This window comes from Equus asinus, chromosome 4 (assembly GCF_041296235.1).
Source record: "Equus asinus isolate D_3611 breed Donkey chromosome 4, EquAss-T2T_v2, whole genome shotgun sequence".
Lineage (NCBI taxonomy): Eukaryota > Metazoa > Chordata > Mammalia > Perissodactyla > Equidae > Equus > Equus asinus.
In genome coordinates, this window is record NC_091793.1 from 99,692,217 (window position 1) to 99,717,827 (window position 25,611).

The 25,611-nt window shown below is 43.0% G+C and overlaps 1 protein-coding gene across 14 annotated transcripts in view; it reads left to right on the forward strand.

The window, feature by feature from the left end:
• Window positions 1-3,429: 3,429 nt before the first annotated feature.
• TANC1 (tetratricopeptide repeat, ankyrin repeat and coiled-coil containing 1) overlaps window positions 3,430-25,611 on the forward strand; it is a 229,055-nt gene continuing 206,873 nt past the window's right edge. For 3 of the 14 annotated variants that reach the window (XM_044768853.2, XM_044768856.2, XM_070507821.1), the window contains exon 1: window positions 3,622-3,760. The gene's annotated coding sequence lies outside the window, so the exon portion shown is untranslated. Of the gene's footprint in view, window positions 3,761-4,437; window positions 4,714-25,611 lie in introns of those variants that run through there. The other 11 variants (XM_070507820.1, XM_070507823.1, XM_014859495.3 and 8 more) reach the window with 7 other exon arrangements.

Genomic DNA, 25,611 nt, shown 5'->3' on the forward strand with positions numbered 1-25,611 from the left:
CGCCAAAGCGGCGCTCACAAACTTAACCACTCAGCCATGGGGCCGGCCCATCCTTATCAGTTTAAAGGATTCACAGCCTATCCCCTGTTGGATGAGTTTCTACAATATTGGCAGGCCATGTGCTAGACGTGCAGAGGGGTTTATATGTCCCATTGGATGACGTCTAATTTAACTGTCTGGCTAACTGTGCACAACCGTGGCTTTTAATATCCCTGGACAAGCGTCTGCCATTAGCCCACAACTGACCACGGTGGTGGCACACGTGTGTGACCACAGATCATTACACATGTAGGAACTGTGCAGGGGTATGTCATTTCATTGCTTTTCCCAACTGATTTCTAACTATGACCCAACTTATTTCATTATTCCCATGTCTTTAATAATTCTTTTTCTCCCCAAAATGTTAAAAGGGAAAGGAAGAATGAATGGACCAAAGGAGAATGAATTCTATAAATGTTAAAAGATGCTCCAAAGGAGGTGAAAAGTGTTCATGAGCTGAATTATTTTGAGTCTGGGTTTCCTACCTTGCCTTATGCTTTTTGGTCCTGTCTCAGTTTTTGTATTTAATTACTATACTGTTTTAAACATTTCACTTCTCACTCTGTATTCTATACTACACATACCATAATAAACACTGGCTATGATCCTAACTTAGGCTTGATTTAAAATAGAAGTACTTAAGAATCTGAGCGAGGGAAAAAGCATACTAACACTCACAAGGCACATTCCTTCCTCACCCCTTCCTCAGCCTATTGCTCTGGGCAGTAAATTGTGCAGTACAATAACCAGTTTATTATTTGCTATTTTCTTTCTCTCTACTGAGAAAAGCTCCATTGCTAGCAATTTAAAAATAGAATCCAGTATCTGGTATGTATATTTGGCGAATGTGTTCAACATATAATAGTCATGTGGTCTATATTGCTCTCTTTTTTTCAGCTGGAATCAACAGAAATGTAATGAGTGAGCTTTTTAAACTGGATGGGATGAGCAGAAATACCCTAAGAAAAAAAAAGTGATTCTTGCTCTCCCCTCCCCCTAAAAATACAAATCACCTAACAACTAAATAAAACATTCTTTTTTAAGGGAAAAGGAGATTTTTAAAAAGCATTAAAATTCATTTTTTGAACCTGGGCTCAGCTAATACTTCACATATTTAGATGCCTAGAAAATGTTCAAATTTTTTTTCTGACAGAAGATCTTAAGGATCCTCTTTTTTTTTTTCTCACTCATGAATTTTTATTACTGTGTTTTTGGCCTTGTCTTCTATAAAATGTACCATTTTCACTTACAGCTTAAGACAGCTTTGAAGTTCTTAGTATGACATACTGTATGTAATGTTAGCTGTTTAAAGCTGAAGATCAGATCGTGCATAATAACATATGTAGTTTGGATTATATAAACAGTACAGGAAGAAGGGGAGACAGGGCCATTCCGTGTATAAATTTCAGATTGCTAGCTGTATGCCTGTTGAGAATGTTAAACACTGCTAACTAGGCAGTGATGAAATTACTTTTAGTGACTATGACTTCTGAAACTATAAAGACAAAAATTTTTCAACTAAAAATAACTTAAAGATGATGCCAGTAATTAACATATTTACTTTAGATGATGTTCTACTTGCTACTTAGAGAGCTTTGATAGAAAGAAAAAACTGAATTTCATTGTCTTCAAAGCCCAGTTTACGCAATTTCATCAAAAACTTGGAGAATATAACTTAGAAGAGCCAAAGAAGGAAGGTGATGTATATTTCCTCCCTTACACATTTCACCCATTATAAAGAAGTGTGAGGCAGAGAAGTGTACCAGTCTATCTCCCTAGGATTGTTTCTTTTACATCTTAATATTTCAGATTAGGTAGACTACCGTGGGGTTTTTTTCTTTGGTTTGTGTCATTTTTTTTCATCATTAATGTTGCTGACTGGCTTTTTTATCTGTTGTTGAAAGATCATGTTTTTTATCTGTTGTTGAAAGATCATGCATTTCATTTCAAGAGAAATTAAATAAAACCTTACCATATTTTTCAGCAGAGACATTTCTTTTTTTTTTGATTGGCACCTGAGCTAACAACTGTTGCCAATCTTTTTTTTCCCCCTTCTTTCCCCTCAAAGCCCCCCCAGTACATAGTTGTATATTCTAGTTGTGAGTGCCTCTGGTTGTCCAATGAGACATTTCGAAGTGCAGAGATAAGTCAATAGCTTTTCTGGTTTAACAAGTTTATATTTTATTTTAAATATTCATATCCTGCTTTGTTTCAGGAAGACTTCAAGGCTGTTGATATGTTTATTGCTCAAATATCAGCACAGTAATATCAGGCCTTTGAAACTATGGATGAAAAATCCAGCAAACTTGAGTCATCTTTTATTTACATAGAAAGATTGTGTGGCATTTTGCTTCCTGTCTCTTCTCATAAGAACTTTAAATATGGATACTTATCGCCGGGTATCTTTACAGTACTGGGAAGCTCTGCACGAGGTTGAAGTTTTTATGAGGAACTTATTTAAAACACAGTTGTCTTTAAAGGCGGGTTTGCCACAGCGAGGTTAGGGGTTGCCAATAAATCCACTTACAGCAACTTCTGTATTCGCTGCTCCAGACACACCATTGGGGTGACCCGTGCACGTTCCCTCAGGCCGCACAAGGCAGCAGCAGTCCTAGCTGATCGTTCCGAGACCAAGGCTGGCCTAAAGGCCTTCGGGTGTGGAGAGGGCTGTGCCTCCCAGCCTGAATTGGCTGCCTGGGATTCCTGAGGGGTGCTGGTGAACCCAGGACTCCTGAATCTGTAGGCCCCTATCTCGGCTTTCGCTCTGCTGGGGAATAACAAAACATTTTGGGAACTCGGGAATTTAATTTACTGCTACCAACCGAAACAATAATAGCATCTTTGTGTTTCTCCCCGCTCCATACCTCCCTCCTCCCGCCGACAGAAGCAAGACATTGGCCCTCCGTCGATGTATCACAGACAACATAGGGCAGGCCCAGAGCGGTCGGAGGAGGCTGCAGACACCAGGTCCTGAACGTCCCTAATTCGCTTTCGGGAAAGAAAAAGACACAGCAGGCGAGATGTCCTGTACAACTTCCAACTCCCTTAGCTCATTCTTGCCCCAGAAAGTGAGTGTGTTTGAGTATGTGTGTGTGTATGTAGTTAAGTGAGGGAGAGAAAATTCAAGAAACCACACAAGTCACCCTAAAGCATCCACCAAAACTTCAGCTTGGTTAATTGCTCCCATATGTCCTCCTCGGTTGTTTTCAAAAGGCAGCAAGGAGGGGAAGACGGGTCACTTCACTGATTTTTAAAGAGGTTGAAAAAAAGACTTATCACCTATCATGATCCAGTCCCGGAGGGGGCCAGGCGCAGCCTCGGGGGACTAGCCCTTTGGGGGAAGCCTGGGACGCGGCCCAGAGATGTGGGGCGGGGAGGCGCTGGGCCGACGCCCGGCGGAAAGTTCGCGCCGCGCCCCAGCGGGTCCCGGGAGCCGCCGCAGCCCGGGGCGGGGAGGGGCGGCCGGGTCGGGCGCGCGAGAGGAAGGTGCCTTCGGGAACACGCGCAAGGGCGGGGATTCGTGCTGCCAATGAGGCCCCGGTGTGGGCCGAGCGAGGCGGGGGGACGGGTCGGAGCGCAGCTTTCGCTGTGGCAGCTGCCGGAGCCGCGGCCGCCTCGGGAGCGGAGGAGAGGCAGCCGCAGAGCGCCGAGCTGGCCGCGCCCCGAGGCCCGGCCCTGGGGGTGGGGAACCGCGCCGAGGAGCTGGAAACTTTCCCGGCAGGTAACTCCCGCCGCCCCGGCGCCGCTGCGGGCCTCCGTGCGTCCCGGGCAGGGCCAGCTGCAGCGGTGCAGAGGGGAGGAGAGGGTCCCCGGGACGTGGAGACGGTGATGGGGAGAGGGGAAAGGCATGTGGGAAAGTTTCTGGTTCCTCCCTCCCCCCTGCGCTGGGAGCACTCGGAAGCTTTCCGGGGATAGGCACGGACATGTTGGGCGCCCTGGGCCTTGGTCCCGGCGGCTCTGGAGAGTCGGCGCCTTCCCTTCGCCGTCCCCTTCGCGCCGGACCGAGCCGGTCCCCCGCGGAGCTGGGCTTCGGGGGCACCGGGAACGCGCGGCTGCACGCTCGAGTGTCAGGACCACCCCTCCCCAAAGTACCTCCTCGCCCCCTTTCCCACCTCCTCTGTAGCCCTCGGGCTTGGCAAGGGCCTGGGCTGCGCCTGGTACCTGGCGCGGGGGAGGCGGGGGAGAGGCGCGCCTGGTACCGCGGGGTCCAGGGCGCCCCCGGAGTGAAGGGGAGCGCAGGTCGCGAAGTTGCCGGGTGGAATTAAGCCGGAGGGAGGGGTGCCGTATTGCCCCAGTCTGGGCTGAAAGGCTATTGCTTCGCTTCCGAGAACACTGCGATGAGCATGTCCACGTTCTTGGGGGGGTGGGGGGTGGGCGGTGAGCTAGGATTAGACATTGGGGGGGGCTGAGAAAGACGAGAATTGTATCAAGATTGTGAATCCCCTTGTTCGTGGAGAGTGGTCACTTCTGGGGGACTTAGGTCAGGGCGCACGTTCTTCATGGGGGACTTTGGGGTGCGGACATGCAGCGCTGGGGGCGTGTGAGGCTCCCGGCTTTGGTCGGGCAGCTTTCCGGAACGGCTGGCGAGGAAGGAAGCCCTAGGCATTGTGCGGCGTGTTTGCAGACAGAAACGTCTGTGGACCGGCGTTCTCAAAACTTAAGTTGACTTATTGTGTAAGTCTCCGGGAGGAAATGCGGCGGTGGCCAGGTAGAAATACGGCGCCGCGGCCAGGGGGGTCTGAGGACGCCGGGCTTGGCGACAGTCTTCCCCTCACTGACCCCTCCAGCCCAATCTGAGCAGCCCCAGATCCCCGTGCCTCGTGTGGGAGTCGTCTCGGTAGCGCTGTTCCCTCTTGTAGTCAAGTCGAGGAGGTTAGGAGGGCACGTTCATCTTGAACTTGACCCTAAGAGCAGCGCCGTCTGGGAGGGTTACAAGGTAAGGGAAGCTGAGTCTCCTGGTGGGATGGGCCTTGAACTCTGCCGCGGAAAGGAAGTGTGTGGATCAGAATGTTTGAAGAAAGGGCTTAGGACTGCTGAGGTCGCTAACTGGCAATGCCAGACTACCAGACTGCCGAAGTTAATGTGTTTGGAGGGTGTGGGGATGGAAGAGGAAAGGAGAAGGCCGGCTAGTTGGTACAAAGAGTTGGTATTTCTCTGTAGTGGAAATAAAGGGAGTCTGCATCTCTGCTTTCACCAGATCCGCTACTCTCTCTCTCTCGTTTTTTTTTCCTTCCTGGGTCGTCTTTATTCCTGCCAGGCTGGCACTCCTGGGATGGGGGAGGGGAAGGAGAAGAAAGCAGTTGTGAAGCGGCTCTGGCCAGCTTGGAGGTCTCTCAGATCTGCTACTAGGAAGATTCCTGGATTTTAACAGCTGCTTCTTGATTGCTGGGAGTGAAAGAATTTATGAGCGACTGAGACATGTTCATTATAGTGGTAGTCTGAATGTTTTTCTCATCTAAGCTACTTAAAGCACTCACAAGGGGCCTTCCCTTAGAGTATGCCAGTTTTTGCAAAGTTTGTCAGCCAGAATGCTTGGTGGGTGTCAGTCAGAACTCATGGTAAATATATCCTGGTGGTGTGAAGAGGAAAAGTATGCGGGAGTAAAGGAAATATGGTATCTGACATCCTTCAGGACTTCCTCCTAGGGTTGCTCCTGTTACCTGCCAAGTGAGCTCAGTCCAGGCTTCCGGACTGTTGTGATTTGACAATAAAGGATGGGAAATAGTGTCATCGATTTTACTGGAGCAGGAAAGTCCAAAAATAAATTTAAGGTCGCTTTGCACGACCCTGTCTTTCAGCTGTGATGCCACAAACCTAACTTTTGCTGAGGCTTGGAAGCAATGGTTTTCCTGCTTGCTTGGTTTAACCACCAGAATGTCCAAATTATCATAATTTACGTCCGTCGTGAAACTAAAACATAACTGATTCGTAGTCAGCTTTTTTCTGCTCCCCATAACAGCCTGTAGGAAAAAAGAACATTTTGTCTCTTTAACCACATGCAATTTATTCGGTGCCACAGTGGGTTTTTGATACTGGGTGATGGAGGGCACAATTTTAAAGACAATGGAATTGTCTCAATTTAACTGTCCATTTTTAGGCAACAGCCCCCTCTGAGTTGCTGATTAATCTTTCTCTCTCAGGGGACATTAAAACCAGTATCCCTGGGTTGGTAGAATGGTAATCCATATTGTAATGACGCCTGCCGGCATAGCTGGAGGTTCATGTTATGTCGAAGTTTCCATTAGACATTTCTAACCCCATTGTAGAGGTTTGTCTGGGTTGGGTTGAAAGTGGGCTGTGAGTCTCATAGTCAGAGAAATGGCTTTATTTTTCTCTTTCTGATGAAAAGTTTAGTTTAACTTGTAAATTACAGAAATAAAGTTTACAAAAACAAAGGGGGGAAAGAGCCAGAGATGTATGTATATTGCTGGGGAGGTATTTCTTTTAGTCCCTAGAATAGCTTTCTTTTGAACTGTCTTTAAAATGTGTATTTCAGTGGTGGAAAAACTAGAACCTCCCCCCAGCCTCCCATCAGAAGGAATGTGTTTGTGTATATGGCTTTTAAGTCTTTCTGGGCCTTGGTTTTCTCGTTGTTATTATCCCTAAAATGGGATTACCTTTCAACCCTAAAGTTCTTTGAATCTCCAAGAGTTTGAGAAATGTAGGCATACTGGAGCCAGTGCTGTAATCTTAGAACAGTTCTTTGGTGTTTATAAAGGGCTTTACTTACATATTTTTTCCTTGAACCCTCAGTTAAATAAACTGAGGCTGGGCCAGTTAGATCAGTTTGCTTGATATCATCTGTAAATGGTGGAGTTGAACTTGAACCTAAGTCTTCTGATTCTTCCTATTCCCTCCTCCATACCTCTCTCTCTATTGATGGAGTCACCTGTGAATTGGCTTAAACTTGACAGACTAATGTTAAATGTGGCAATTTCTCACAGTATTTCATTATGAGTTATTCTGGTTTCAAAACCCCAGGGTTAACATCTATGCTTTGATGTCAGATTAAAAACAGTTCAGTAATAATGCTAATAAAACTTTCTCCCCAAGAGAGTTTCAGAAATTCATATACCTCAAACTAATCATTTGTTTATTTTCAACTTCTTTTTTATTAAGTAGGCTTCAGGATCTAGTGTGATGTATAATCCGGACTAATAACCCAGACAGCATTCTTAAGGAAATCACTTCTCAAATCTGTACGTCTGTTTTAAAATAAGAAATGAACATATCATTTGCCTTTCATCTTGGTAGCTCGCAGGTGACTTACAAAGCCTGGATAAATGTCCCTTTTTTGGTGTCGTTGTACTTAGGCTGTTTCTACTGATGTCTGAATAAGTCTGATTTTGCAGCATTTTCTGTGCTAAATAGATTCTTCCCTTATGTCATTGGTTTAACGGTAAAGAAGTAGTAGGCTGCAGGTGACCCATTTTCATTCTGACTCTAAATATTTGTTCCGTGTCCTGCTTGCCTATTTAAGAGCACTGAGTGCAGCTTGACGCTCATCTGGAAGCTGGTATGGATTTTCTTTAAAAGATTCTAAAATAAAATTATGTGCTAAGCTATAGGCTCTTTTATGTCTGAGCAGCCTGTCCATCTTCAGCGTTTTAAACTTATTCTTAGAAGACTGTCTTTTCAAAATATTAAGCAGTGGGTTTAAACCTCAAAAAGAGGATGTCTCAGTCAGTACCCATTGACTGACTGTGAGGGCTGCCATTTCCGCGTGTGTGAGGAGAGAGTTTCATGAAGCAGTATTTGCTAAGAAAGTTGGGAGACTTTGTTATCAGTGTACCAGAAGGGGACAAGAGCAGCAAAGCTGAGGAATGGCTTCTGGTTTTTTATTATCAGGAGAAAGGATTTTTGAATGATAGGGGAGGACTTTTGATAAAGATGGCTGTTGGGGAACATTATCTTGTGAAGAGGGAAAGCGGTTCTGGTTTGGTTCAGCTGCGTTTCTCGTGAGGGTCACCCTTGTAGCATAAATGTTGTCTTTAGGGGCTTCTGCAGGTGTGCGTGATCAAGGAGAATATGCTGAAAAGGTGAGTGCCATAGGCAAGAATGTCGAGGGCAAGAAAAGTGTTGCAGAGGGATGTCATAGTCCCTGGATTTTAGCGCCGATTTTTGCCTCTACTATGAGGGAATTTGTAAGTACAAATCTTCCAGCCACAGTTGCCTACAGATGTGAACCCAGGATGTTCAGTTGTATAGCCCGGAGCTACGGTGACTCACCACCTTCCCTGCCCCACCCCAGTGCACCTAGGGTTACTTGCCTCTCATGAGCAGTGGTTTATTACCTCTGAGTGGGGGTCGGGGGTGGGGCAGACTCTAAGAAACACTTGGCTATGACTTTTTCATGCATATATACTCATGCAAAACCGGGATCCTATATTATGTGTGCTTTTGAGGAAATATGAAAGAGATTCAACATACAAGGGTGCATATAATGAATTTGCATGGTTTAGAGGACAGTATGTAATGTGCTTTTTCCCCCTGTCATTTCAGTACATTCTTCTTTGGCACTGTTTTAATGGCTGTTTAGTAAACCATTACATATATTACCATAGTTTATTTAACCGGTCCGTTTTGACATTTAGGTGTGTGGGAAATAAATATCTCTTAGGCTGTCAGACTTTGGCTCACATATGATTTACTCATTAAATCACCGGGGCCCAGCACAGTGCTCAGCACATAGGGCTACCTGACTACTGGTAGCTTCAGAACCTCACAGCATCAAAAAACTGACTCCTTGCTCTTACTTCCAATTTGGGAGAGCCCTGGAGAGAACCCGGATTGGCCTGATGCCAGCCAAAGGAGAATTACGGTTGGCAGTCCCCATTAGATCCACAAGATGGGACTGTGGGGAGACGAAGTATGCCAGAAAGAAGGGGGTTATTGTTAAGGGGGGTGGGAGGGGGCTGGGTAAACAAAAAGAGCTCGCTGTCTCATGAAGGATCTGCTTCCAAAAGTGGTATTGCTGGTCATAACAACATACCAGTATGCCAAAGGGTAGGAACGTTTTTAATGCTCCTGTGATGTGCGCGCCATAGTCTGGAGAGTAGTAGACTTTTCCACATTCTGTGGGGATTTGAATTGCTGCATACACAGGCATTTGTGTAACAGGGTGTTGAATTACTGCCGAAAACTCGAGAGTTGGTCATTATTCCCATGTAACCCATTATGCTCCTCTCTCTCTGCCATGCTTTATTCTAAATTACTTGGGATTAGTAACATCAATTATTAATGTTTATTGAGTGCTTGCTGACTCTGAACTAGATGTTAGAATTAAAAAAAAAAAATCTGTGGAAGTGAAACAGTGTAGTTCTTTGTTCCCCCTTTGTCCTACATACGTAGAGTGCTATAGCAGGAATGGTTTGTTGCCTGTGTCACGGCATTCCCCATCCTGGTCACCCCTCCTTGTGGCTTAAACCAACAACCGTTTATTTGATCAGGATTCAGAAATTGGAGGTGGGCTCAGCTGGATGGTGTTTCTGCCTGAGCCTAGGCTCCCTCATGCTCTGGTGGTTACATGATGCGTTGTAGGGGCCATTGCTATAATTTACCCCATTACTTGATAACACAGTTCTGCTTTTGATTAGTTTTCTATTGGCCATGTACTTCAGGGTAAGTTGGGTTTGTCCCCTGCCCCCGTGAGTAAACCTTGATTAAGCCAATCAACTTTAGTAATACCATACCTGTTGCTAGTGACTGGTTCATGAGTACATATGTGACACCTATTGGGTCCCACCATACTGAGAAGGTAAGGTCAGCAAAATAGATCAGGTTGACACTCTGAGGATCACAGAGTACAAAGATGAAAGGTGCCTAAGACCACAGTGACTTTTTTTAGCTGCTGAATTAACCAACCCTAAAACCGCTGTGACTCAGAACTTCTTGTGTGAGAAAAAATTTTTTGTTATTGTTTGAGGCAGCGATCTCCAAATTGTAGTGTGCTAGACCATTCAGTATGGGAGGGAAGGAAATATTAAAACTTTATCTAGAAAAAAAAGCTTTACTAATATTTAATAGATGAGTTGACACTGGTTGGTAGATATCTGAAAGTTTCCTGTCGTTTAGGTTATATGAGGTTGCTTGAGGCATTTTACATCTTGGTGGAATTGACAGTGGTACCCACATTCTTGCTGTCGGTGAACTCTATCCATGTGAATGGATTATATTATCTAGTTTTAAGTAAACTGACTCCTACAAAATGGGCAAGTGCCTTAAAAAGATTCTTGCAAAGAAAGTTTAATGATGATGATGTAAGTATATTGGAACAAGAAATTCCTTATGAGATTAGGAAATGACTTTTAAATCAAATTTAATAAGTTGGCACCAAAATTGTGTATGGATTTGTATTAATAAATAAAAGTAAACTTAAGAATAGTGTTTGGGGGCCAGCCCTGTGGCCAAGTCGTTAGGTCCTCATGCGCTGCTTTGGCAGCCCGGGGCTCTCTGCTTTAGATCCTGGGCACAGACCTACACACCGCTCATCAAGCCACAGTGGGGCGGCGTCCCACATAGAGGAGCCTACAGCTGGGATATACAACTATGTACTAGGGGGCTTTCGTTGAGGGGGAGAGGAAGATTGGCAGCGGATATTAGCTCAGGGCCAATCTTCAAAAAAAAAAAAAAGGAATACCGTTTGAATCATTCCCTTTTTTAAAAAAGTTTTTAATGGATGTTTTATAATGTATGCACTACATTTGTATGCACATATAATTTGTAACTTTAGTGTTTTAATTATGTTTAAATTATATATAGCATAACATGTTGGGAGTACGTTTCGTTTTTTTCTTGTTAGGGCTGCATAATCAAAAAATTTGAGACCACAGTGTGCGCTACTTACAGTCACATATTTTTCTTTACTTGCAGCTTAAAGCACCATAGCTGATACCTGTTCCCCTTTTATTCATAGCTTTCAAGATTCTCCGTGATCTGGGTCCTAACTCTCTTTTCCAGACCCAGTTGTCCTCTCTGTGTCTCTGCAAATGCCATGGCGCTCCTGCCCGTTCTGTAACCGTCACATGTTTTGTTTCAATTTTGCCTCTGAGGAAACTGTTCTCTCCTCCCCCCCAACACTGAGATTTTTGTTATCCTTCAAGGCCTAGCTCAAATAAATACTGCTTTTCATTAACATTTTTCTGATTTCCCCCTTCTACATTTAAATAATTCCTTCTATTTAATCTGCCTAGCACATTGCTTGTACGTTCGTTATAATATTTTTCTCCTTCTGCCTTTTTTTTTTTTTTGAGGAAGATTAGCCCTGAGTTAACTACTGCCAATCCTCCTCTTTTTGCTGAGGAAGACTGGCCCTGAGCTAATGTCTGTGCCCATCTTCCTCTACTTTATACGTGGGATGCCTACCACAGCATGGATTTTGTGAAGCGCTGCCATGTCCACACCCGCGATCCGAACTGGCAAACCCCGGGCTGCTGAGAAGCGGAACGTGTGAACTTAACCGCTGCGCCACCAGGCCAGCACCTCCTTCTGCCTTTTATTATTAAGTTGTTCACCTGTTTGCTTTGCCTATAGGCTGTAGGCTTCTTGTTGCTTGGGATCCTGTCTTGCCTTCGTCATTTTGTAAAAATTGATTGTTTTCCCTTTTGGGGCAATGAGAGGCAAGCAGAGAACCCAAAGTTGTTAGACGCTGCTCTCTGCCGGTTACCATGGGGAGGTTTTCTCTCCTCCAGCTCTTGACAACTTTAGGAGGTAGAGAGCTCCATATATAGGTAAGGGAAGTGAGGACAAGGAGTACACATGGCCAAGACAGGAAGATCCAGGATCCAAACCTGGGTCATTTTTATTTCAAAGCTGTTTTGTCTCTCCTCACACGTGTTGCCTACAGTCACACACTGTCCTCCTTTCACGTGGGAACGCTGACTTGGGTGAAAATGGGAAGCTCTGTGGGATGATGGTGCAAAAACATTACTGGATAATCCTACGCAGTTGCGGTGAGTTCAAAGGAGAGTCTGCTCTCCTTGGGGAGTAACAGGAAAGGCCTGGAGGATGAGATGTATGAAGATCTAAGTGCCTGTGGACAGGTAGCTGTCTGCAAGTACCACCAAGCAAAATCATGGGAGATAGGCTCCATGGTAGGGTCTGGCCTGAGCGTCCCTATTGAGAGACAGGAGGTGATGGTCTCTTTACTGCTCAGCTGAATCAAATTATTTATGCCAATATTCTCTCCGTAGTAAGGACGATTAGGGGTTGACAAGTGGTCAGCTTTCAAGTTGAGTCACGTTAGATATATGCTGCCATGAAGGAAAACAGACATCTCTCCAGGGTTTTGAGGGTCAGGTGACAGAATGTGTATAAAAGGGTTTTGAACATTGCAAATTGCTTCCCAGATGCCAGGGAGACATCACGTTTGATTGTTTTTCCTTGTAGCAGTGACTTCTAGCTCAGATTTCTTTGTTAGCCATTTTTGTTTTCTTTAAAGTTTACTTCCAGAGAGCTTTTAAGTGTTGAGGCTCTTAAATGGAATAGGACACAATTTTTCGCTAATGAACTACAGATATTAGTTGAAAGCTTGCTGTAAAACTTTTAGTCATGGAGTAAGTAGAATTTGTGATAAAGTGAATCTGTTGGGATCTAGTTGTTCAAGTACCCAAGGACCCGTTCATAAAAATAGAATTGCTTCTGGTGCATGAAGATGGAAATCTGGGAGACTTTGAGGTGAATTACAGGAAATCTTAAGTATCACCTGAAAACCTTCAAAAGTTTTGATTTCATGTTTTTGTTGTTGTTGTTATTACTGTAAAGCCAGTAATTTATTTTGAGGAGTCATTGAAGAGGGTTTGGGAAGCCTTTGAACTATCTCAAGGTAGTCTTGACAGTGAAAACTAGGTGTGGTTTGACAACTTTGATGAATTTAAAATTTAACTGCATTTGGGGGGAATTTTGCAGTTCCAATTTCATATTATAGAAAGAGTCCAACTTATAAATGAAAACATGTTAACTTAAAGAGTAAACATATCATTATTTATAGATGCAGAAAACGCAGGAAAAATGAGTGGCTCCTAAATTGCAAATAGAGGCAATTGTGAATTTTTTATTATTCAGGATTCTTTTTTTTTTTTAAAGATTGGCCCTAGCTAACATCTGTGGCCAGTCTTCCCTGTGTTTTTTTTTCCTCAAAGCCCCCCAGTACATAGTTGTATATTCTAGTTGTAGGTCCTCCTAGTTCTGGTATGTGGGATGCACCTCAGCATGGCTTGATGAGCGATGCTAGGTTTGCGCCCCGGATCCGGACTGGCGAAGCCACGGCCACCTAAGTGGAGCACATGAACTTAACCCCTCAGCTGGGGTGGCCTCTATTCAGCATTCTTGAAGCATGCATGTGATTTAAGAGAGCCTTAGTTCAGAGTGATTTATCTAGATAAAGCAGGAATTCTCAAAGTGGGTTCCATGGAAACTGATTCACAGGAAATTGGTAAATGTTATGCAGGGAAAAAAGATTCTGTGTTCAAATAAGTGGGAAAATCTGAATTAACCAAAGTAAAATGAGTATTTCTGTTTTAACTGTAGAATTTCTGAGCACCCTTATTTCTAATGTTCATTCTGAATCTCCTTGAAGGGAAACAGTATTTAGTATTTCCCAAATGCATTGAGGTGTAGAAACTTTTTTGCAAAGCATCTTTTGGCCAGAGAACAATGTTGGGTTGTTTTTTTGCTGAAATATTTTAAAGCAAATCCGCAGACATCATATAATGTCACCTGACAAACTTAAGTATGCATTTCTAACTAAGGACTTAAGAAAAAAAAACCACCTCCTTATCACTTTTAATAAAATTAACAGTAATTTCTTAATGTCATCTAGTTGTCCCTCAAATGTCATTGTCACCCTTTTTGTTTTTTGGAATCGGGATTCAATCAAGGTTCACATATTGCACTGTGGGTTGTTGTTATTTTTGTCTCTTGAGTCTTTTTAAATGTAGAAAAATATTATCTCAGTGCCCCTTCCCTCTTCCTCCCGATTTTTAGAAGAGAACTTGTAGGATGTCCCATACCTGAATTTGTTTCCTTGTGATGATGTTTACCTTGTCCCTTTGTCACTGTATTTCCTATAAACTAAAGGTCAGATCTAAAGGCATGTTTAGATTCAGGTTAAATATTTTTGGCAAGAATAGGTCCCAGACTCTACTTTTTTCCCCGCTATGATTTGGGAACAGGCATTTTAGTCTAGCAATTCATAAGCAGCTTTTTTTTTTTTTGTAAAGTATAAAGAAGTAGTAGTTTAGAGTTTGTTTGGAAATTAATTTTATTGGTATATCGAGGGGGTGCAAGTTTAATTTATTCCAGTTGTGGTTGGAAATACAGTGGTATTCTGAATAGTTGGCCTGGTTAAATGGATATAAGTTTTCAGTATAACTTAAGACTATAAACCATGTGCCTCTTGGGTAAAATGGCTTTGAGTGTTAAACATTTTTGGTGGTTGAATTTTATTCAGAATGACAGGGTATCTGAGTTGGAATAGTAAAACACGATTCTATAAAGATTTATTTCTAAGCACATTAATTTAGGAATATGCATTAATTCCATCTCTGATAAATTTTAACAATATTTTTCTGATAAATGCTTATGCTAATTTGAAGTTCAGCCATAAATCTGAGAATACCCTCAGGGTGATAATTTTATATGTACATTGTTTTGGAAACTGAGTCATGTAAATAAAAGTTCCTATCATAGCTGATTTTACTAACTTAATTTGATATTTAAGGTTTTTCCCTTTATATCCTTCCAAGTGCTTGTTGTATGTCTGGGAAAAATTAAACCTAAAGGAATTCTGTGCGTCTTAATGAAGAATAGCACAGTGTATATAAAGTCCCTTTGTGTGATGAATGGTAGCTATCATAGGCAGTTCCCAGCACATTCTATATTTAATCCCTTAGCAGGCAGGAATACTGGTTTATACATTAAAATTTGCCTTAGACAGAGTAGATACTTTGTAACTACAGTAGTACACTAAAAATATACACACATACTCCTTTTTTCTCTTCCACTTTTTTTTTTTTTTGAGGAAGATTAGCCCTGAGCTAACATCTGTCGCCAATCCTCCTCTTTTTGCTGAGGAAGACTGGCCCTGAGCTAACATCCATGTACCTCTTCCTCTACTTTGTATGTGGGACGCCTACCACAGCATGGCTTGCCAAGCGGTGCCCTGTCTACACCTGGGATCTGAACTGGCGAACCTCGGGCCGCCGAAGCAGAACATGCGAACTTAACTGCTGTACCACCCGGCCGGCCCATTCTCTTCCGTTTTTAAAAATACAAAAATATAGGGTATAGTGAGTGAAAAAAGCGTGATCTTTGAAGCAAGGTGAACTGTGGTTTTGTGTGTGGCTTTGGGCAGTTTCCTTGACCTGTGTCTCTCTGTCTGTAAAATGGGGTAGTAATTCCTGTTTCCTAGGGTCCCTGCCAAGTCTGAAGGTGAGAACCTATATAAAACGCTTAGTGCCGTGCTTGGCTCATAGGTGCAAAAAACAGGTCCTTTTCTCCCTTCTCCTCTTAACCATATTTTTAAATTCAACTTTCTGGATCAGTTTTTGAATGGAAGTTTTTGTTTGTTCTGAGTGTTTTTAAAATTGCTAGTTTTAAGGTACTTGTCACAAAAGCCTGATAAGACTTTGATTTCAAGATAATCTGTGTAGTTAGTGGTTGCTTATATTAAAACAATTAGATGTTTGTATAAAATGTTTTGAACAAACAAGTGGGACATTTATAGAGAAGAAACCAGAGAAAAAAATGGTATTTTATTATTGGTGTGAAGATACTGCTAACAAGTCTGGTTTTAATTAAAATTAGTGTTTTGAAAATCCATTTATTTGCTACAGTGGAGAATGTGAGAAGCTCCACAGTCTTCAGTGGAGTTTTGCTTGAGTGTGGTTTAGAACAATAAACTTTATTTTATTTTGATGGAATAAGTCTGTAGTGCCACACTCAAGTCATGTGTGTGTGTTTATTTATGAACAGGGTTATTGCCAACCAGGAGAGCAGTCTTCCCTGCAGAGGAGAGGCGTTAGTGCTTCCCTAAAGGGCCTCGGTCCTCACAGTGGGGAGGGAGGAGAAGGTGCTCCTTCATGGCTTGTGCCCTCTTAAAGACTCATGTAAAAGGAGCATGAGTATATCCTAAGTTTTGAACAGGAGAAGTCAAAGAAGAGTTTGCAGGCTCCTTAAATAGACATTTATGGGCCTTGCCTTCTTGGCATTTATGGGTAAACCAAGGAGTATTCTCGTCTATCAGCTGTTTCCAAGTCTTGGGGCATTTGGCTTTGTTAATGGCTTGTGCAAGAAAAGGTCTCAGGAAGACCAGGGCTCACGCTGCTCCATGCCCGTGTGGTACCTATTCTCTGAGCATGAACTTGATCCCTGAAGGGCGCTCGAGTCCAGCTGCACTTGAGCTTTCTACTCTTCTTTCCTACCATTAAGTAACAGTTTTGTTTATCCTTTCCTTTCTGAAATGTTTTGTTTAAGCGAGAGGGACCCCTTAAACTGTCCAGCTCCATATACCAAGAGTCAAGCCAGGAGGAATCAAAGAGCATGATGTCCGCCTCCCATCCTGGAAAAAGTGAGGAGGTCCCATTTCTAGAGGGATGGTGGTTGAGTTCTAAGCCAATGGACTTTTTAAAGACGTTTCACCTTCGCAGGGCTTTTTGGCTTCCTTCATTAAGAGCAGTCTTAGCCAGCTCAATGAATGAAATATCCTTATGAGTTTTAGAAGTAAAAAGTTACCATGAAGGTGTTAACTGTTTGACAAATTAGAAACTGTTTTCATTTCTCAAAGGGTCGTGGAAGTCTTGGCATTAATTTTTCCAACAAATGTTTCTCAAGGGCTGTTATTGTGCCCTTCTGAGTTTGAGGTCCAGCTCTGTGTCTCAGTCAGAGGAGACAAGTGCATGCATAGTACAAATGTTAGATACATGTGCAGCAGGAGAGTAGAGGAGAAAGGAAGGGGGAGGAGGAGAGAGGGGAGGAGGAGTTGGTGGCTGGGGAAGGCTTTAGGGAGGAGCTGAAGGATGCATAGCACTTTGCCAGGTGGGGAAGAGGGTGATGGGCTTTCTATGAAGGGAGCATGATGAGCAGAAGCCGGGAGGCATGAAAATACAAGTCATGTTTGGGGTGTTGTTACTAGAACAGATGGTGCTTGGCATTTGGGTACAGTGGCAGGGAGGAAGAGCCAGATTGCAAAAGTCCCTGCATGCCAGGCTAAAAAGTATGGACATGATCCTGTAAAGCAAGTGATAGCTGTTGAAGGTTTTAAAGCAGGGAGATGATGTAATCAGAGCTGTGTGTTGGAGAAAAGCTTTCGCAGCGGTGGTGTGGAGGAGATAACTGGTGTGGGGGCAGATGGGTGGCAGTGCTCTCTGTTATGAGGTTTTTGAAATAGGTCAGGTGAGAGATGATGTTTGAGGCCTGAGTTAGTGGGAGGAAGAGAATTGGTGTCAGTTGAATACCTTTTATTGTGCACGTAGGTGCGTTAGCTCAGGACCTTCACAGAAAACTTCATAGAGTGCTGTTGTCGTCATCCTTATTTCTCAGAGAAGGACACCGGCTCAACGTGTCCTGGCTCAGCCAAGATTTAAACTCAGGTTGACAGTCCTTTGCCACCATGCTTTTAGAACAGAGGGAGTGAGAACTCAAAGGATGCACATGGGAGATAATTTTTGTGGTGAGATGGAAGCTTCTTCCAGAACAGAAAAGGAATACTTGGCAGCTGACTGAAGGTACAGAGCAAGGCTGTTTCCAGGCTGGGCAGCAAGCTGTGGATGATGAACGATACAGGTAACTGAGAACTCTTGGAGGAGGAGAGGGGCAGGGTTTGGGGCCCCTCTAGGATACCCAGTTGGACATGCCCAGTAGGCAGTTGGAAATTTGGTTCTTCAAGCGGCGTCCCAGTCTCCCTGTGGAAACTCCTGTAAGTCCTCTGGGCAGGCTTGGCGTAGGGCTTCTGTAGGAGGGGATGGGTGACATAGCCCCTACCCTTGGAGCCCCTAGACCTAAACTGTATTGTATTGTGCGTAGGAATCACTTGGGACCCTTTTTCTGAGTGCACGTTTCCAGTCCTTGCCCGTGGGTGGTGTTTCAGTAGGTTTGGAAATCTGCATTCATATCAAGATCCTGGGTGAAGTGAGGCAGGTTGCAACAGGATCATACGTTTGAGAATGTTTGGCTCTGAATGGCCTAGGCTGTCTTTTAATTTCACGTCTTTCAGGGAGCTTTTGGATAGCTCCTTAAACAGTGTGACCTTGATCTCTAGTAAAAATCAGCACCTAGGAAACTTGCTTGTTTTTAGGAACTTATGGACATTCATATTTAATTTGGCCAAGGATGCTTTTTAGTTATTTGGATTAATACTCAAAAGCAGCAAGCCCTCAAAATTAAGTTTGTTTTTGCCTTTTTAAGTGGATCTTTGGCAAGAGATTTCTAGTGAAATTAGATTCTGAGTATTTTTCTTGCTTATGGAAAAGAGGTTGGAAGAGGGAACCTGAGCCGTAGAGAGTGAGGAGTAATACCCTGGGGTTCTTGGTCGCCTAGGAATGGCCTAGCTTGTCACAGATTAAAAGTCACAGAATGGGGAACTCATGTACAGCATGATGACTAGAATTAACAATACTGTATTGCGTATTTGAAAGTTATTAAAAGTGTAGATTTTAAATGTTATGACTACACACATTCAAAAATGATGATTCTGTGAGAGGGCGGAGGTGTTAACTAACCTTATTGTGGTAATCATTTTGCAGTATAGATGTTTTTCACTTCATCATGTTGTATACCTTAAGCTTATACATGTTATATGTCAATAATATCTCAGTAAAGTTGGAGAAAGCCACTTAAAAGTACTCACCTCTTTGAAATCTGAGTTTTAAACCTTATCAACCAACCGGTTATTATACCATTTGCTTGGTATTAGTCACGACCCCAGCCTAGGGCCCACGCCTCTTCCTCTCTGTTGATTGTTTTTTTTTGTGTGTATTGAGATGTAATTGACATGTAACATTATATTAGTTCCAGGTGTGCTACATAGTGATTTGGTATTTGTATATATTGTGACATGTTCACCAGAGTAGGTCTAATTAACATCCATCACCACACATAGTTACAATTTTTTTTTCTTGTGATGAGAACTTTTAAGGTCTACCCTCTTAGCAACTTTTCAATACGCCATACAGTATTATTAACTATGGTTGCCATACTGTACATTACATCCTCCAGACTTAGTTATTTTATAACTGGAGGTTTGTACCTTTTGACCGCCTTCACCCATTTTGCCCATCCCCCACCCCCCAAGGTGTGTCTTTTTTGGTGAGTGGAGGCTTTGAAGCCAGACGGACTGGGTTCAGGTCACATCTCAGCCCCTTGGTCTCAGTGTGACCCCTGTCTGGTTACCCAGCCTTCCTGAGCTTGTTTTCTGTGACTTTGGAATGTGGGTACCTTTGAAGCTTGTTGTAGGAATTGAGTTAGATAATGTCAAAACACCTAGACCTGCGTCCGGCCATCCTCCCTGAATTTCTGGAGGGAGAGGGGAGCCTGGGCACGTGCCTCATTCAGCTCACCTTAAGTACCTACTTATTGGACTGGGCAGTGTGTTTAGGGCCAACTGCACAGTGCAGTTCTTACTCTTGGGATAATTTTTGCTTCTTTGTCTCTCCTAGTTAACGAGGTTTAGGTTCATTAACTGCTTGCTGCTGACTGCTTCAATTTTCTTGTGTGTGGGAGGGAGAAGCAGCTTCCTCTTGTTTTCCCACCTTTGCTAAATGCCAGTACCACTTCCTACATTAATTACAGGGCTTCCCAGCTCCCTTTCCTGAGTGCCTGTCCTGGGGGAGGGGACAGGAGGAGTCCACCTGCTCTCTGGTTGGTTTGTTCCATCATTGAATAGACGCTAATTGAGCCCTTACTTAGTGCCAGGCTCTGTGCTAAGTGCTTGTTCTTTTTTTTTTTTTTTTATTGAGTTGATGGGTTACAATCTTGTGAAATTTCAGTTGTACATTAATGTTTGTCATTGGTGTTGTAGGTGCGCCACTTCACCCTTTGTGCCCACCCCCCACTCCACCTTTCCCCTGGTAGCCACTAATCTGTTCTCTTTGTCCATATTTTTAAATTCCTCATATGAGTGGAGTCATACAGAGATTATCCTTCTCTAACTGGCTTATTTCACTTAGCATAATTCCCTCAAGGTCCATCCATGTTATTGCAAATGGAATGATTTAGTTCTACGTTGCAGCTGAGTAGTATTCCATTGTATATATATACCACATCTTCTTTATCCATTCATCTGTTGATGGACACTAAGTGCTGTTCTTAATGATCTAATTTCATTCTCTTAAAGGCCTTAAGTGGGAGCTGGCATTCCTACTACGTCCACTTTGCAGATGAGGGCCCTTTTCTGGTCCCAGGGTTCATAGCAGGGTAACAGGACCATGGTACCTACACCTACAGTGCTGCCCTTCTCTCCCACCCCTCACTCACTGATAGGGTTTCCTGGGGTGGCTTGTCTGTACAGAACTGGTCAGCTTTTAAATCATGTAGGGGGCTGGCCCAAAGGTCACTTTCAGTGAGTGGTATGGGGACTGTAGGTGCTGCAGAGTTGGGGGGTGGGGAGAGGAACTTGGGGGATCACTGCCAGTGCTCACAGGGAGAGCACGCTGGTGGAATTAAGCAGGGATATTGCAGCTGCATGAGCCTGCTTGCTCTCTTTATTTCGAATGGCTCCTGAAAGACTGCCTGGTATGCCAAGTGTCTATTTGTGGACGCTGTAGACAGGATTTGTTTGTTCATAACCTCCTTTTCTTTTCTGCCATTTTAGTCCTACATTCTAGATGCTTTTGGATGACTTCTGGGAGGGACTGCAGTGCCCTTAGATTATCCATAATAATTATGAAGATGTCCTGCCCTTCAGGGCTGCATACTGGACTTCCTCACTTAACTTTCAACATCAAAACATGTAGGTAAACAGCCTAACGGAAAGATCAATGATTCTGGAGTAGATTTGGTGTGAAATTTCAGCTCTCCCTTAATGCCCTTGGAAAAGTTTCTTAATTTTGGGACCTCAGTTTCTCCATCTATAGAATGGGAATCATTGTGCTCAGTGAGAAATAATGTTTGCCTGGGACATCTAGAGTAGAGTTTGGCACCTGGTAGGTGTTCAGAGGTTTCCTTATTCATTTCAGCTCGATTCAACAGGTATTAAATAGATTTAGTGTGCCAGACTTTGTACTAAACGCTGGCAGTTAGAAAGATTAGTGAGATGGGGTTTCTGTCCTGGAGGAACTTGAAATCTAGTGGTCAGGGCTGACACATACTCATCATGAGGAGGTTCCCGTGCCAAGACCCAGCATGTGGCAGGAGAGACAACAGGAGCATTTCCTCTGCCCCAGGGCTTGGGAGATTCTTTCTTTCCTGAAGGAGGTGATACCTAAGCCTGCTCTTGAAGGACTGCGTAAGAATTAACCAAGCAAAGGAAAGTGGATGGGTTGCAGCCAAAGCAACAGCATGAGCAATGGGTGGAGTATGTAGAACTGTATGCAGCCAAGATTTGGCTGGAAGCGGGCAGGCCTGGGAAAGGAGCCCAGAGAGCTGGTGTCTATGAAGGGCCTGGTGGGCCTTGCTGAAAAACTTAGAAGATGTAAAATTTGCTAGGATGAAAAATCAAAATGTAAGGAAAAGGGGCTGGCTCTGTGGCTGAGTGGTTGTGTTCGCTCGCTCCGCTTCGGCGGCCCAGAGTTTCACCGGTTCGGATCCTGGGCGTGGACATGGCACCGCTCGTAGGGCCATGCTGGGATGGCATCCCACATGCCACAGCTGGAAGGACCCACAACTAAAAATATACAACTATGTACCGGGGGGCTTTGTGGAGAAAAAGGAAAAATAAAATCTTAAAAAAAGGAAAAAAATTATATAAATAATGTTTAATAGCACTGTCATACATTTTTTAAAAAAATTCTTCTCCCCAAAGCCCCCCAGTACATAATTGCATATGCTAGTTGTGAGTGCCTCTGGTTGTGCCATGTGGGACGCCTCCTCAGCGTGGCCTGATGAGCGGTGCCATGTCCCCGCCCAGGATCTGAACCGGTGAAACCCTGGGCCGCCGAAGCAGAACGCACTAACTTAACCACTTGGCCACTGGGGCCGACCCCTGTCATACATTTTTGTAGTGTGCAGTCTGGCTAAATAAATTATGGTGCATCCATGCAATAGCGTATCTGCAGACGTTAAAAGAATGAGGTAGAATTATATATGCTCTTAAGGAAAAACTTGCAAGAATATTACTAAGTGAAAAAAATACATATGCATAGAGTATCTTTGGAAGTATATATGAGAAACTACTTATGGCGATGGCCTTTGGGAGGGGTATGGAGGTCTGGGATAGACGACAGACTAGCATTTAACTGCAGACCCTTTTGTACTGTTTGGCCATTTTTCCACATACATGCATTTCTTTAAAAAAGGAAAATACTGTAAAGAAATGACTAATGTTGGACATTATCAGGTGAGCCGGAAACCAAGAGGCAGAGTTTAAAAATAACTTGTGCTACTGTACTGTAATGCTATTATGCAGAATGCTAGATTATTTCATACTCTGACAATAATACCATTCATGGGGGGTTTTAGAATTTGCCACTTTCACATACATTATTTCAGTCAGAATTAATCACTTCCATCTGTGCTCTCATAGCAATTAAAATATTTTAAGAATTATAATGTTAAACGATGCTCTGTAAAGTTTGGAAAAGAAAAGAGTGATATTATTTGTTTAATGCAACGTCCATGATTTTATTCCCTTTCATTCTTTGCATATACCTTTGTGAAAAATACAATTGTAACTAAAATATACATTTACTTATAGGCTCTTCTGTTTCATATGATTTCCTGTGCTTTCCCAGGTGTTGTGTAGTTGTTCTCTTTTTCTTTTTGAATAGCTGCTATTTTGTGGAACACCGTCATTCCTTTACCCGTGGCCCCTGTGATTTGCTCCTGCTCAGGCGTACTCTCTATCATAGCTGGGCTGGTTTGTTGGATTGATGTCATCTCTTCCTAGACCCTTGGGGCTGGGATGGCCTCTTTGTCACCAGAGTGCAAGGCACAGGGGAAGGGCTTGGCAAGTATTTTTGAAGGAACGGATGTTCCTTTTGGGCTTTACAACAGCATTTTAAGGTAGAGATGGTAGATATGGGCAGTTATCAGCCAAGGGAAGAGATTCAGGTTAAGCTGTCCTCCCAAAGTTACACAGCAGCTGTAAGTGGCTGAACTCGACCTTGAATTCATTCTCCTAGCCCCAGCCGTCTGTCCACTGTTCTTGAAATCAGAATTTTCAGTAGGTTTTGCTGGAGAAAGCAATGGTTGGGTTTCATGTAGGAGGGGCGAATGGGATTTTGACCTTTTTGAGAAATTTATTGCTCTCCTGTGTGTTCTGGTCATGAGTGAACTGGGTTCAAACCCCAGCAGCATCTTTGACCTTGGGCAAGTTACTTAATGTCTCTGGGCATTAGTAGTGTAGGTGGGAAGTGAGTACTCGCATACAGAGTTGGGAGAAGTAATGGGGACAACTGTTCTGGAAGGCCACCTGTCAATGTGTGTAATTTAAAACATTCCACCTCTGGGCTGGCCCCGTGGCTAAGTAGTTGAATTTGTATGCTCTGCTTTGGCGGCCTGGGGTTTCACCGGTTCGAATCCTGGACGCGGACATGGCACCGCTCATCGGACCATGCTGAGGCGGCGTCCCACAAGCCACAACTAGAAGGACCCACAACTACAGATACACAACTGTGTACTGGGGGACTTTGGGGAGAAAGGGGAAAAATAAAATCTTAAAAAACCCCGAAAAACAAAAAGCATTCCAACTCTTTGACCCAGAATTTCCAGTTCTAGAAATTTATGCTAAGGAAATAATTGTACAAGGACATAAAGTTAATATTATATGGATATTCTTGGCCGTATGGCTTAATAGCCAAAAAAAAAAAAGGGAAAAACAAATATTTACCTCAAAAGGAGCTTGGTGAAAAACTTGGTCACCCATACAATGGAATAATAAGCAGCTGTGTACAGGGTAAGAGAGAGCTGAGTGGAGTGATGTGGGAAGATATCTTCTATTTACTGTGAAGTTGAAAAACAGTAGGCTATAAAATAGTATGTATGCTATAATCACATTTATGCTTTTTTTCCTTCAAAGTATTTATTATGTAACTGTTTGACACATTTAAGAGTCTACTATGTGCAGGCCCTAAGCTAGGCCCCTTTAAATGGGTTTGTATATGTAGAAAAAAAGTATGGAAGATCTTTGGGTGCTGCGGTTGAACAATTCTCCCTTTAAAAAAAATTAATTTTATACTATTTTTTCATTATTTATGTATGACTTTTGTAATCCGTATTTTGGAAAACACAAAACATCTTCCTCTGTTCTTAAAAAAATATAAAAACATAGCCATTCCCTTCCTCTCCACCTCCAAATTTCAACCCTTAAATTTTCTTCTTAAATTTTTAAGAAGTTAATTACTACAGTTCTCTTCTGGTTGGTCTAAAGAGAAGACCTTGTGTTTTATCCCGAATTGCTTTTACTCCATAACAAATAGCATTTGAGTGCCTCCTGTGTGAATGAATGCGCTGAATTTGGCAGTGATACTGCAAACGTCTACAGTGTGTGTTTGACAGCATCACTCTAAATCATTGAAAGAGTGCTTAAGAAATTAAATCATGTTAGCATGAAAAACTTTTCGGGTGGTTTGGGCCAAGTTACTCAGGTGTCCTTGACATATCTAGTTTTAACTTTCCAGGGGGATTCCTATTTCTGGAATGTAGATTAAACTGTCATTGGGTCCTAACCTTTTTTATTTTATGGTTTATAGATCACAGGTAGAATTGTTGTTTTGCAATTAATGGTAGAAGCAGAGTCTCTTTTTGTGGGGAGGGGAGAGTGAGTGGATGGGGGAGGAGAGGGAAGAAAGGATATAGAGGAAGATGGTTTTATATATATATATATATATGTATATTTTTTGGTGAGGAAGATTGGCCCTTGAGCTGTTGTCTGTTGCCAGCCTTCCTCTTTTTGCTTGAGGAAGAGTGGCCCTGAGCTAACATCTGTGCCAGTCTTTCTTTCTCTATTTTGTATATGGGTGGCTGCCACAGCATGGCTTGATAAGTGGTGTAGGTCTGCACCTGGCATCTGAACCTGTGAACCCGGGCCACTGAAGTGGAACATGCTGAAGTTATATCATCTATGCCATCGGGCTGGCCCCTGTAATATATTTTAAAATTCAAACTAGATAGTCCTCATTGAGAATGAAAAAATCAATCTTGATGTTCATGTCTCCCTTTCAGGTCTTCCTACTGCAAAAAAGTTGTTTTTAATATATTTTAGATTTACAGTCATTAAAAAAAACCTTACAACTTGTAATCAACTTGATTATTTGTGGGTTTTACAATAATGTTTTACTAAATCATAAGTAGGTAGCTTTACTGCATGGGGGCTTGAGGCTATGCTTTAGATTTTTAAATTGAATTCTTGGCATCATGTATGAATTACATTGTAAAAGAACTACTATTTTGAGAAAAAATTGAGCAGATCTCTCTTTTTTT